General features: G+C 39.0%; 1 pseudogene; it reads right to left on the bottom strand.

Moving 5' to 3' along the window:
- Positions 1–202: 202 nt before the first annotated feature.
- LOC143655457 (small ribosomal subunit protein uS2 pseudogene) overlaps positions 203–14,280 on the bottom strand; it is a 38,606-nt pseudogene continuing 24,528 nt past the window's right edge.

Below are 14,280 nucleotides of genomic sequence, written 5' to 3' on the forward strand. Positions count from 1 at the left end.
TCCTGGCCTGGTTCCAAACACCCAGAGGCTTCAGAAGTGCCACACCTGAGTCTGGGCTGGGCCAGAGCTTAGTTCTCTTCTTTCTGTGTCTCCCTGTGACTCAAGCCATAGGGACAAAAGTTATAGGGAGTTGGTTTGTTTTGTGTGGCTCTTTCAAACAGCTTCCTTGAAGACTCAAACAGCTTTTTGAATGCCAAAGATAAGGAATCGGTCAGCTGGAGTCTTCCATAACACAAATGGGTTTGTCTGTTTTTTTATAGAAACTTGTTTATTTTCCAGCAACCTTATTTTCACTTTCATTTAAGAGCCTGTGAAAGAACAGCTTATGACCACTCAATGGTTGTTCCTATCCATTTGGTGGTCTGAGCAGTGGGAACTGCAGACCAGCCTTCAGATGCAGGCTGAGCACTCCAGTCTTTGGTAGGGAACTGCTGAATAGGCACAGAGGGGACCTGTATGCCTTCAGACCAGTCTGCAACCTCAAAAAGTTGACTAGCAGCAAATTCAGGAGCTGGAGCAGTCCATTCACCCTGAAATTCCTCCTTGGTCTCAGCTTTTTCAGTGGCAGCCTGCTCTTCCTTTTCAATCTGTTCAGGATCTCTGTAGAGATCAGGTATGACTTTCCATGGGTGCTCATGGTAGATGGTGCCATGCGCTGAACTTCCCGGGCCAGCATCCACCACATCAGACCTACTGAGTGAACTCCCTTGTTGTTGCATGTGATGGCAATGTCCACACAGTGCAGAGGAGAATCTGTATTACACAGAACAATGGTGGGCAAGTTAACTTAGAATGCCTCTGTGAGAGGCTGGTGGTCAGCCCTGGGATCAGTCACCAGCAGAAGACATGGCTCCTGAAAGGCTGCCTGAATCTGGTTGGTGAAAGTTTCAGGGGTGAAGTGCCCAGCAATAGGAGTTGCTCCAGTGGCAGCAGCAAACTTTAGCACGGTCCGTTGGCCAGTATACCTGGAGGATATGACGCTGACATCAGGGGGGTTTTCAATAGCAACAATGGCATGAGCCAGCAGAAGCTTCTCCCAGGTCCTCTTTAGATTTATGATGTAGATGCCATCACTTTTCCTTTTGTAGATGTACTATTCCATTTGGAAGTAGAGATTGGTGCCACCTAAATAGGTTCCTGCTGCAAGGAATTTGAGGACATCCTTCTCCTTCTTCTGCAGGATGTCAAGGGCTCCAGACACTGATTAAGTTTCCCTTCAAGTTATGACCAGAATTGAGGACAATGCCACATGAACCTCCCTCTGGGGAGCATGGAAAAGCAGCAAATAGGTTTCTAATCATTAATCAATTGGCATCCTGCTTACCTGGGTGACATATCAAATTGTTAGCTCATCTTTAGTATTTTAACGATTATATGTATCACTGAAACAAAACCCCAAGGGTGTGAGAATAACAGAGACTCTGTGGAGGCCTCTAATCCCTGAAAACTCAGTAAAGCCCAAGATGGGCATCGAGGTTCCTCCTCAGCTCTTCCCCACTGCCCTTTGGTTCTGATCTTTCACAACCCTCTGACTAATGTGCTCAGATTCTGCCCTCACACCAAAATCTTTGAAAATCTCTTAACTCCAATGGACTCCTGACATTTCCTTTGCCAGGAATATTTTACTTCCCTCGTGCCACACTGTTTCATGATACATTCGGAAAAAAAAAATTGATGAAACTACCACTTGGATTCTTTTAGTTTTAATTAAGCTCTTTTGCAGGGAAAAAATTCCCAGACTAGCTAAAGTAATGGGAGTTTATCTCACTTAATCCATACTAAAACCTGTGAGGTAGAGACTATATTTATCTCCCTCTTACAGAGAGGAAAAAGACTTAGAGAGCTTAAGCAACTGCTTTAGATAAGTCAGTAAATGATAGAGCTGGGATTCCAACCCAACAGACTGACCTCAGAGCCCATGCTCTTAGCCTCTACCACAGGCTGGCTTTGGGGAGAACTCCTATTACTATGCCTGCAGTAATGGCGAAGCTTCATCCTGGTTTTCTGTTTGAATCATTTGGGTTGGCATGTGCATTCCTGGAGAGGCCTTCCCCGTAGACTGTTAACTCTTTTAGAACAGGGATTCCATCATATGCTTTCCCTTGTGGTTTGTTGTTCTTCATACACTGAAAATAGAATCAATGTTGTTGACACTGTCAAAGCTGGAAAGTACAAAGATAATTAAGTGCAAACAATACTGATTAAACGAAACAAAGTCTCCACCCTTATTTTGCCCGCCTTTAGAAAGTTTGTCTTGGTGAGGAAGAGTGAGATAAAATGGAAAAGTTTAGCTTCACCTTCTAAAGGTCAGCCAGTCTAATGGTCTGAGAAAGATAGAAACTAAAACAACCCTTTAGAAACTACTTCTCTTTTTGTTCCATAAAGAATACATAGTGTATTTTTCATGGGACAAATTCCAGCCTTTCTTATATGATGGGGCATTGGTTACATGTGGCATGTTATGAGGATGGGGAGGAGATGGAGATCACTCAGCAAGAGAAAGTGAAATGGGGACCTGAAATGGCAGCAAGAGATCCAAACAGTCAAAGGTATAAGCATTCTGTGTGATGGGAAAAAGCACAGTGAAGGAAAAAGATAATGATGAACATATGAGACATTGAGACTGTGTTCTGCAGAGATTGTGAGATATGATGAAAGAGAAGTAAAAGGGTGCATGAGTGGTTCAGTGGTAGAATGCTTGCCTTCCATGTGGGAGACCCAGGTTCAATTCCAAGATCATGCACTGCCCATTCCACCTCCCAACCACCACCACCCCCCCCCCAAAAAAGAGAAGGAAAATAGAGGCTTAGAACTAGGCAAGGAAAAGGAAAATGAGTTTGAATAGAAGATTTTCTCTAAAATAGGAAAGAAACAACCAGAGATGGCTGTATAAAAATTAAACCATCTCCTAATGGACCAATTTTTCTTCAGAAGACCTAACTGCAAGTATTTAGTACATGTGAGAGAGCATAATTACAGCCTTGTCATTGATAAGTCATTTAGCAGCTGCTGCAGAAACTTGAATTGTCAAAACCTCCTTGTACCTCTCATTATCATATAACCTCATCAGATTGGAGTAGGAGAAAAAATGGACATTACAAAAAGTAACCAAGAATCCTGAGGAGCATCTCAAGGCACTGGGGGGAGCAAGAGAGGTAATGTCCTAGTCCTTGGGCTTTTAGATTTATTTTGTTACAGCTTTGAGGGGATAGGATAGATATATCTGTAGCTCTGTCAGTGCCTCCCCTTCCTGTGGGCAAATCTGTGTGGAAGTCAAATTGTCACAAGAGGGTTGTCAGAGAAAGTGGAGTTTCTGGATGGTTTCAATGGCTGATGCCATCTTGCTTCAGTGGTCTAATGTCTCCATGTCCATTACTAGGATGCCCTCTTGGTGGGGAGGGGAGATTTCCTTATACTCTTGGGTCAGAGAACTGACTTTGTAGGATGATTTTGGAGACAAAATACCCCCTCTGCTAGTACTTTTTTTTTCCCTTTACACATTATTATATAATTGACTAGGTTTCAACTTAACCTAATGTAGTCCAGTCATGTTTTTCTGGGGTGGCAATATATTTAGGCATCCTTAATTTGATCTGGTGTTTTCCTGAAACTCAAATTATGACAAATTCACAGATACCAACATTGTGAAGTAGTTAGTGTGACTCTTATTTAAAGAAGAAAAACTGACTCAAAGGTTTAGTAACTTGTCCAAAATCACATAGCTGGCAAATTATAGAATTGTGATTCTATCCCAAATCAGTCTAATTTCAAAGTTCAGATTCTTGCTACATAATGCTGAAGTGACTATGAAAATCTAGTTTCCAAGTTAACATTTCAATGGGAAATTTACTATTTTGTTCTCTTTTGATGGCAACTTACACCATTTACAAATGTGGCTCAAACATTACTGTACTTAAAATTGTGTTGTTGAGCTTTTAAAAACTACACATGCTTTTTAAAAATGTTTCTGCAATTTGATTTGTGAATATTTTGATTAGGATTTTGGCATCTATACTAATGTGAGAGACTGTCCTGCAGTTTTCCTTTCATGTAATGTCCTTGTCTGGTTTTAGTATCAAGTTTATGCTGACCTCATAAAACAAATGAGGAAATGTTCCCTCTGTTTCTATTTTCTGTAAGAATTTGTGTAAGATTGATGTTGGAAGAATTCACTGGTGAAGCCATTTGAACCTGGATTTTTCCTTGTAGGAAGACTTTTAAAAGTGGTTGACTCAATTTATTTAAAGGTAGAAATACATTTTATACAAAAGATTAGTCAGATTTTCTAATCTTGTATCTATTTTGGTAAAATGTATTTTTCTAGAAATTTATCCATGTCCATCTAAATTTTCAAATTGATTGGCATAAAGTTGTTCATAATATATTCTTATGATCTTTTTAATATCTGTACAATCTGTAGTGATCTCCCCTTCTTCATTTCCAAATGAATTATATGTGCCTCTTTTTTTCTTTTTCTTGATCTATCTTACGAGAAGCCTATCAATTTGCTAGTCTTTTTGAAGATTCAAATTTAGCTTTGTTGATCCTTTTATTGTATGCTTTATATTTCATTAAATTCATATTATGTTACTATGACCTTCTATTTTCTTTGGATTTCTTTTGATAAAAAATCTTGAAAAGGACATTTTGCTATTTAATCCTCAGAGAATCTGATTCAGATTTATAAAGCTGTTTATTACACAAAGTGGACACCTAGTAAATGCTGTTTATCAATTAACAAAATAACGTATTTATTTCAGACTTTAGTGAGAGATTCAGTTATATTTCAGTATTTTCAACTTAAATAAATATTACAAGAGGGGAGGGGTAAAAAACTAAAAATTCTGAACTTGAGAACATTTACAAAAATGAACATAGAAGGAACTTCTGGGGAAGATGGCAGAGTTGGGAGCTCCAGGACTCACTCCTCCTCCAAAATAGCTAGAGGACATTCAGGAACTGAATGAAACAACTGTTTTGGAGCTCTGGAGGACAGGAGAGCACTGTACATCATCAGGGAAGTGTGGGACAAAAAGGCTGAGAAATTGTAAAGAACTGTTAGTAGCATGCTCAGTGGCGGCTGCTGCCGCCCATCCCTCACTCTCAAGGCAGGCTGCCTCAGGTCCAGTCTCTGGCTGGCTGCTGTAGCGGGCAAGGTTGTGGAAGTCCACTTCCCTAAGAACATGGGAAAGCATGGCTGAGCACTGATCACAGACTTTGATGGGAAATTCAGGTCGCTGGTTCTGGCTCTGGTCTGCCCTTTCAGCCAACCTTGGACAAAGGCAGAGAAGACACAGGGCCTCCTTAGAGCTGCAAGAAACAATTTGGTGAAGGTTGCCATCTGATGGGAAAGCCAGAAAAGTGCAGCTTTGGGAACCATAAAAAAGGCTTTTGAACAGCCAACCCAATTACAAAATGGGAAAAGACTTCAACAGACACCTCTCAGAAGAGGAAATACAAATGGCCAAAAGGCACATGAAGAGATGCTCAATGTCCCTGGCCATTAGAGAAATGCAAATCAAAACCACAATGAGATATCATCTCACACCCACCAGAATGGCAATTATCAACAAAACAGAAAATGGCAAGTGCTGGAGAGGATGCGGAGAAAGAGGCACACTTATCCACTGTTGGTGGGAATGTCAAATGGTGCAACCACTGTGGAAGGCAGTTTGGCGATTCCTCAAAAAGCTGAATATAGAATTGCCATACGACCCAGCAATACCATTGCTGGGAATCTACTCAAAGGACTTAAGGGCAAAGACACAAACGGACATTTGCACACCAATGTTTATAGCAGCGTTATTTACAATTGCAAAGAGATGGAAACAGCCAAAATGTCCATCAACAGAAGAATGGCTAAACAAACTGTGGTATATACATACGATGGAATATTATGCAGCTTTAAGACAGGATAAACTTATGAAGTATGTAATAACATGGATGGACCTAGAGAACATTATGCTGAGTGAGACTAGCCAAAAACTAAAGGACAAATACTGTATGGTCCCACTGATGTGAACCGACATTCGAGAATAAACTTGGAATATGTCATTGGTAACAGAGTTCAGCAGGAGTTAGAAACAGGGTAAGACAATGGGAAATTGAAGCTGAAGGGATACAGACTGTGCAACAGGACTAGATACAAAAACTCAAAAATGGACAACACAATACTACCTAATTGCAATGTAATTATGTTAAAACACTGAATGAAGCTGCATCTGAGCTATAGTTTTTTTTTGTTTGTTTGTTTTGTTTGTTTTTTATATATATATTTTTTGGATTTTTTATTTTTATTTTTTCTCTATATTATCATTTTATTTCTTTTTCTGTTGTCTTGCTATTTCTTTTTCTAAATCGATGCAAATGTACTAAGAAATGATGATCATAAATCTATGTGATGATATTAAGAATTACTGATTGCATATGTAGAATGGAATGATTTCTAAATGTTGTGTTAGTTAATTTTTTTTTTAATTAATAAAAAAAAAAAAGGCTTTTGACTTTAGTCAAAAGAGGTCATTATAGTTGGTCTGTGCCCCTTTCATGGTTCCCTGGCCCGGTTTTGGATGGGAAATACTAACCTGGGAAGGTCTTCTCAGTGGCGACCCTCCTCCTAGAATTTGTCTTCTAGGCAAAGCAGCTAGAGGCAATGAAAGGAATGTCAAAGAAACGATAGGGTTAAAACAGAAACAAACAGAAACAGTCAAGATGCCCAGAGAAGGAATAGAGGGAAAAAAGCCTTCTCATAGGGGTGAAATAATTTGCACAAATATTGTAATCTTGCACAAATATTGCAATCTTTAAAGTTATACTGGGCGGGCAGCAGTGGTTCAGTGGCAGAATTCTCACCTGCTGAGCTGGAGACCCGGGTTGGATTCCCGGAACCTGCCCATGCAAAAGAAAAAAAAAATGTTATACTGCATATCAAGGGCAAGAATTAGATGAAGAAGAGCTGAAAAAATTCCAACCAACACAGGCAATTCTTTGTTTAAAACGTATTTTTATTTTTATTTTTTTTTATTTTTATTTTTTTAAATTAATTAACGGAAGAAAAAAAAAAGAAATTAACCCAACATTTAGAAATCATACCATTCTACATATGCAATCAGTAATTCTTAACATTATCACATAGATACATGATCATCATTTCTTAGTACATTTGTATCGGTTTAGAAGAACTAGTGACACACCAGACAAAGATATAGAATGTTAATATAGAGAAAAGAAATAAAAGTAATAATAATAGTAAAAAAAAACAAAAAACAAAACAAACAAACAAACAAACAAAACCTGTAGCTCAGATGCAGCTTCATTCAGTGTTTTAACATGATTACTTTACAATTAGGTATTATTGTGCGGTCCATTTTTGAGTTTTTGTATCTAGTCCTGTTGCACAGTCTGTATCTCTTCAGCTCCAATTACCCATATCTTACCCTGTTTCTAACTCCTGCTGGACTCTGTTACCAATGATATATTCCAAGTTTATTCTCGAATGTCGGTTCACATCAGTGGGACCATACAGTATTTGTCCTTTAGTTTTTGGCTAGACTCACTCAGCATAATGTTCTCTAGGTCCATCCATGTTATTACATACTTCATAAGTTTATCCTGTCTTAAAGCTGCATAATATTCCATCGTATGTATATACCACAGTTTGTTTAGCCATTCTTCTGTTGATGGACATTTTGGCTGTTTCCATCTCTTTGCAATTGTAAATAACGCTGCTATAAACATTGGTGTGCAAATGTCCGTTTGTGTCTTTGCCCTTAAGTCCTTTGAGTAGATTCCCAGCAATGGTATTGCTGGGTCGTATGGCAATTCTATATTCAGCTTTTTGAGGAATCGCCAAACTGCCTTCCACAGTGGTTGCACCATTTGACATTCCCACCAACAGTGGATAAGTGTGCCTCTTTCTCCGCATCCTCTCCAGCACTTGCCATTTTCTGTTTTGTTGATAATTGCCATTCTGGTGGGTGTGAGATGATATCTCATTGTGGTTTTGATTTGCATTTCTCTAATGGCCAGGGACATTGAGCATCTCTTCATGTGCCTTTTGGCCATTTGTATTTCCTCTTCTGGTAGGTGTCTGTTCAAGTCTTTTTCCCATTTTGTAATTGGGTTGGCTGTCTTTTTGTTGTTGAGTTGAACAATCTCTTTATAAATTCTGGATACTAGACCTTTATCTGATATGTCATTTCCAAATATTATCTCTCATTGTGTAGGCTTTCTTTCTACTTTCTTGATGAAGTTCTTTGATGCACAAAAGTGTTTAATTTTGAGGAGCTCCCATTTATTTATTTCCTTCTTCAGTGTTCTTGCTTTAGGTTTAAGGTCCATAAAACCGCCTCCAGTTGTAAGTTTCGTAAGATATCTCCCTACATTTTCCTCTAACTGTTTTATGGTCTTAGACCTAATGTTTAGATCTTTGATCCATTTTGAATTAACTTTTGTATAGGGTGTGACATATGGGTCTTCTTTCATTCTTTTGCATATGGATATCCAGTTCTCTAGGCACCATTTATTGAAGAGACTGTTCTGTCCCAGGTGAGTTGGCTTGACTGCCTTATCAAAGATCAAATGTCTGTAGATGAGAGAGTCTATATCTGAGCACTCTATTCGATTCCATTGGTTGATATATCTATCTTTATGCCAATACCATGCTGTTTTGACCACTGTGGCTTCATAATATGCCTTAAAGTCCGGCAGCGCGAGACCTCCAGCTTCGTTTTTTTTCCTCAAGATGTTTTTTGCAATTCGGGGCACCCTGCCCTTCCAGATCAATTTGCTTATTGGTTTTTCTATTTCTTAAAAATAAGTTGTTGGGATTTTGATTGGTATTGCATTGAATCTGTAGATCAATTTAGGTAGGATTGACATCTTAACTATATTTAGTCTTCCAATCCATGAACACGGTATGCCCTTCCATCTATTTAGGTCTTCTGTGATTTCTTTTAGCAGTTTTTTGTAGTTTTCTTTATATAGGTTTTTTGTCTCTTTAGTTAAATTTATTCCTAGGTATTTTATTCTTTTAGTTGCAATTGTAAATGGGATTCGTTTCTTGATTTCCCCCTCAGCTTGTTCATTACTAGTGTATAAAAATGCTACAGATTTTTGAATGTTGATCTTGTAACCTGCTACTTTGCTGTACTCATTTATTAGCTCTAGTAATTTTGTTGTGGATTTTTCTGGGTTTTCTACATTATAGTATCATATCGTCTGCAAACAGTGATAGTTTTACTTCTTCCTTTCCAATTTTGATGCCTTGTATTTCTTTTTCTTGTCTAATTGCTCTGGCTAGAACCTCCAACACAATGTTGAATAATAGTGGTGATAGTGGACATCCTTGTCTTGTTCCTGATCTTAGGGGGAAAGTTTTCAATTTTTCCCCTTTGGGGATGATATTAGCTGTGGGTTTTTCATATATTCCCTCTATCATTTTAAGGAAGTTCCCTTGTATTCCTATCTTTTGAAGTGTTTTCAACAGGAAAGGATGTTGAATCTTGTCAAATGCCTTCTCTGCATCAATTGAGATGATCATGTGATTTTTCTGCTTTGATTTGTTGATATAGTGTATTACATTAATTGATTTTCTTATGTTGAACCATCCTTGCATACCTGGGATGAATCCTACTTGGTCATGATGTATAATTCTTTTAATGTGTTGTTGGATACGATTTGCTAGAATTTTATTGAGGATTTTTGCATCTGTATTCATTAGAGAGATTGGTCTGTAGTTTTCTTTTTTTGTAATATCTTTGCCTGGTTTTGGTATGAGGGTGATGTTGGCTTCGTAAAATGAATTAGGTAGTTTTCCCTCCACTTCGATTTTTTTGAAGAGTTTGAGGAGAGTTGGTACTAATTCTTTCTGGAATGTTTGATAGAATTCACATGTGAAGCCATCTGGTCCTGGACTTTTCTTTTTAGGAAGCTTTTGAATGACTAAGTCAATTTCTTTACTTGTGATTGGTTTGTTGAGGTCATCTATTTCTTCTTGAGTCAAAGTTGGTTGTTCATGTCTTTCCAGGAACCCGTCCATTTTATCTAAATTGTTGTATTTATTAGCGTAAAGTTGTTCATAGTATCCTGTTATTACCTCCTTTATTTCTGTGAGGTCAGTAGTTATGTCTCCTTTTTCATTTCTAATCTTATTTATTTGCATCCTCTCTCTTCTTCTTTTTGTCAATCTTGCTAAGGGCCCATCAGTCTTGTTGATTTTCTCATAGAACCAACTTCTGGTCTTATTGATTTTCTCTATTGTTTTCATGTTTTCAATTTCATTTATTTCTGCTCTAATCTTTGTTATTTCTTTCCTTTTGCTTGCTTTGGGATTAGTTTGCTGTTCTTTCTCCAGTTCTTCCAAGTGGACAGTTAATTCCTGCATTTTTGCCTTTTCTTCTTTTCTGATAAAGGCATTTAGGGCAATAAATTTCCCTCTTAGCACTGCCTTTGCTGCATCCCATAAGTTTTTATATGTTGTGTTTTCATTTTCATTCGCCTCTAGGTATTTACTAATTTCTCTTGCAATTTCTTCTTTGACCCACTTGTTGTTTAAGAGTGTGTTGTTGAGCCTCCATGTAATTGTGAATTTTCTGGCACTCTGCCTATTATTGATTTCCAACTTCATTCCTTTATGATCCGAGAAAGTGTTGTGTATGATTTCAATCTTTTTAAATTTGTTGAGACTTGCTTTGTGACCCAGCATATGGTCTATCTTTGAGAATGATCCATAAGCACTTGAAAAAAAGGTGTATCCTGCTGTTGTGGGATGTAATGTCCTATAAATGTGTGTTAAGTCTAGCTCATTTATAGTAATATTCAGATTCTCTATTTCTTTATTGATCCTCTGTCTAGATGTTCTGTCCATTGATGAGAGTGGTGAATTGAAGTCTCCAACTATTATGGTATATGTGTCTATTTCCCTTTTCAGTGTTTGCAGTGTATTCCTCACGTATTTTGGGGCATTCTGGTTCGGTGCATAAATATTTATGATTGTTATGTCTTCTTGTTTAATTGTTCCTTTTATTAGTATATAGTGTCCTTCTTTGTCTCTTTTAACTGTTTTACATTTGAAGTCTAATTTGTTGGATATTAGTATAGCCACTCCTGCTCTTTTCTGGTTGTTATTTGCATGAAATATCTTTTCGCAATCTTTCACTTTCAACCTATATTTATCTTTGGGTCTAAGATGTATTTCCTGTAGACAGCATATAGAAGGATCCTGTTTTTTAATCCATTCTGCCAGTCTATGTCTTTTGATTGGGGAATTCAGTCCATTAACATTTAGAGTTATTACTGTTTGGATAATATTTTCCTCTACCATTTTGCCTTTTGTATTATATATATCATATCTGACTTTCCTTCTTTCTACACTCTTCTCCATACCTCTCTCTTCTGTCTTTTCGTATCTGACTCTAGTGCTCCCTTTAGTATTTCTTGCAGAGCTGGTCTCTTGGTCACAAATTCTCTCAGTGACTTTTTGTCTGAGAATGTTTTAATTTCTCCCTCATTTTTGAAGGACAATTTTGCTGGATATAGGAGTCTTGGTTGGCAGTTTTTCTCTTTTAGTAACTTAAATATATCATCCCACTGTCTTCTAGCTTCCATGGTTTCTGCTGAGAAATCTACACATAGTCTTATTGGGTTTCCCTTGTATGTGATGGATTGCTTCTCTCTCAGTGCTTTCAAGATCCTCTCTTTCTCTTTGACCTCTGACATTCTAACTAGTAAGTGTCTTGGAGAATGCCTATTTGGGTCTAATCTCTTTGGGGTGCGCTGCACTTCTTGGATCTGTAATTTTAGGTCTTTCTTAAGAGTTGGGAAATTTTCAGTGATAATTTCTTCCATTAGTTTTTCTCCTCCTTTTCCCTTCTTTTCTCCTTCTGGGACACCCACAACATGTATATTTGTGCGGTTCATATTGTCCTTGAGTTCCCTGATACCCTGTTCAAATTTTTCCATTCTTTTCCGGATAGTTTCTGTTTCTTTTTGGAATTCAGAAGTTCCATCCTCCAAATCACTAATTCTATCTTCTGTCTCTTTAAATCTATCATTGTAGGTATCCATTGTCTTTTCCATCTTTTCTACTTTATCCTTCACTTCCATAAGCTCTGTGATTTGTTTTTTCAGTTTTTCTATTTCTTCTTTTTGTTCAGCCCATGTCTTCTTCATGTCCTCCCTCAATTTATCGATTTCATTTTTGAAGAGGTTTTCCATTTCTGTTCGTATATTCAGCATTAGTTGTTTCAGCTCTTGTATCTCATTTGAACTATTGGTTTGTTCCTTTGACTGGGCCATATTTTCAATTTTCTGAGCGTGATCCATTATCTTCTGCTGGCGTCTGAGCATTTAGTCAGATTTCTCTGGGTGTTGGACCCCACAGGTTGAAAGATTTTTCTGTAAAATCTCTGGGTTCTGTTTTTCTTATCCTGCCCAGTAGGTGGCGCTCGTGGCACACTTTGTCTACGGGTTCCACCAGTAAAAGTTGCTGTGGGTCCTTTAACTTTGGAAAACTCTCGCCGTGGGGGAGGTTCGGCTGCCGAAGCAGCTTGGAAGAGTGCCAGCCGGCCCGGGGGTCCAAACGCGGGGAGGGTCGCTGGCCGCTGCAGCCCGGGAGATCGCCCGACCGTATTTCCTAGTCGGCCCGGGGCGCCAAGCGTGGCGGGAGGGAGCTAGCTGCCGCAGCCTGGGAGAGTGCACTGTTCCCAGCCGGACCGGGGAGTCACGTGTTTGGAAGGGACCCCCCGGTCACCTTACTCCGCGGTCTCGGGATTTCTGACCCAACTCTTTCAGTTGGTCCGGGGGGCCTCGCGTGGTGGGGGCGCCAGCCGCCACGGCCCGAGGGGACCACCTGCCCAATTCTACCAGCTGGCCTGGGAAGGAGGAAGGGAGGGACTCCGGCCGCTTGCCGTCCCGCCCAGGAAAGCCCGCGCCCCTCAGCGATCTCACCGGAGCTGGTTCTCCCAGACAGTCAGCCGTTCCAGGATGGGGTATGCCGTCCCTTTGATCTCCATCGTGGCTCCAGGAGCTGCTCTGTATCGTCTCCACTCCCCCAGTAGCTGTTCTGGAGGAGGAAAGGTGAGGGTGGCAAGGCTGTCGAGGCCGGTGGCGGAGGAGCCGGTGAAGGCAGAAGAGGGCACAGTGGTGGTTGGTGAGCCGCCGGAGCAGGAGGAGAAAGGGAAGGATAAGATGGTGGATGGAGCGCCGCTGGAGCAGAAGGGGGAAGAAGGAGAGGAGGGCGGGCTGGCTGGCGGGGAGTGAGCGCCGCGCCGGGCCGGCGGACAAAGCAAAATGTATTTTTTTGAGATGTCTTCATATACCATACAGTCCATCAAAAGTATACTAACAGTGGCCTACAATATCATCACATAGTGTGATCACTGTGATCATTTTTTAGAACATTTGCATCCCTTCAGAAAAATAAATAAAAAGGAAAAAAAAAACCCTAAAGAAAAGTATGGAAAGATCAAAGGTGATGGTGGAGTTATACATAGAAGATAGGATTTAACTAATGAATATGAATGCTGAATCATTAAATCGACCTCTTTTACTCTCCAGCATTTTAGAGCAGTAGAAGTAAAAACTTAAAATTGTGAAATTGTAACCCATGTCAAACTCTGAAATATGTTCTACAACTAATTGTGGTCTGTGCTTTGAAACTTATAGGTTTTTGCATCTATGTTACTTTTCACATAAAAAGAAGGAAAAAAAGTCAATTGTGATGATAAAAAAATATTTAAGCACTCTAGCCACCTATATTCTGTAGCAGCTAGAAGGAAAAATATGACAAACTCTGGGATCTGTCCTATAACCATTTTTTGAAGAGTGCTTTGTAAACTATTGCTTTTTATTTCTTTGCTTTGTGTATATAAGTTATATTATACAATTTTAAAGTTAAAAAAAAAGAAAGAAAGAAAAAAACTCATAAATCCCATACCCCTTTTCCATCCCTCTCATTGACCACTAGTCTTACAATCTATTCAGTCTTTTCACCCCTGACTCCTACATTATTTATTTATTTTTGTCCTTATTTTTTATACCCATCTGTCCAGACCCTGGATAAAGGAAGCATCAGCCAGAAGGTTTTCACAATCACATGGTCACACTGTAAAAGTATATAGTTATACAATCATCTACAAGAATCAAAGCTACTACAGCTTAATTGAACACCATAAGTACATGGAACCTTGAGTAGAGCATGAGAGTTTGTAGGTTTGTCCAGAGTGATGCCCCAATAAATCCCAGAGTGATTTGAACAGTGAATAAAAAAGTATTTGCAAA

Source organism: Tamandua tetradactyla, chromosome 14, assembly GCF_023851605.1.
Source record: "Tamandua tetradactyla isolate mTamTet1 chromosome 14, mTamTet1.pri, whole genome shotgun sequence".
In the NCBI taxonomy this organism is placed as follows: domain Eukaryota; kingdom Metazoa; phylum Chordata; class Mammalia; order Pilosa; family Myrmecophagidae; genus Tamandua; species Tamandua tetradactyla.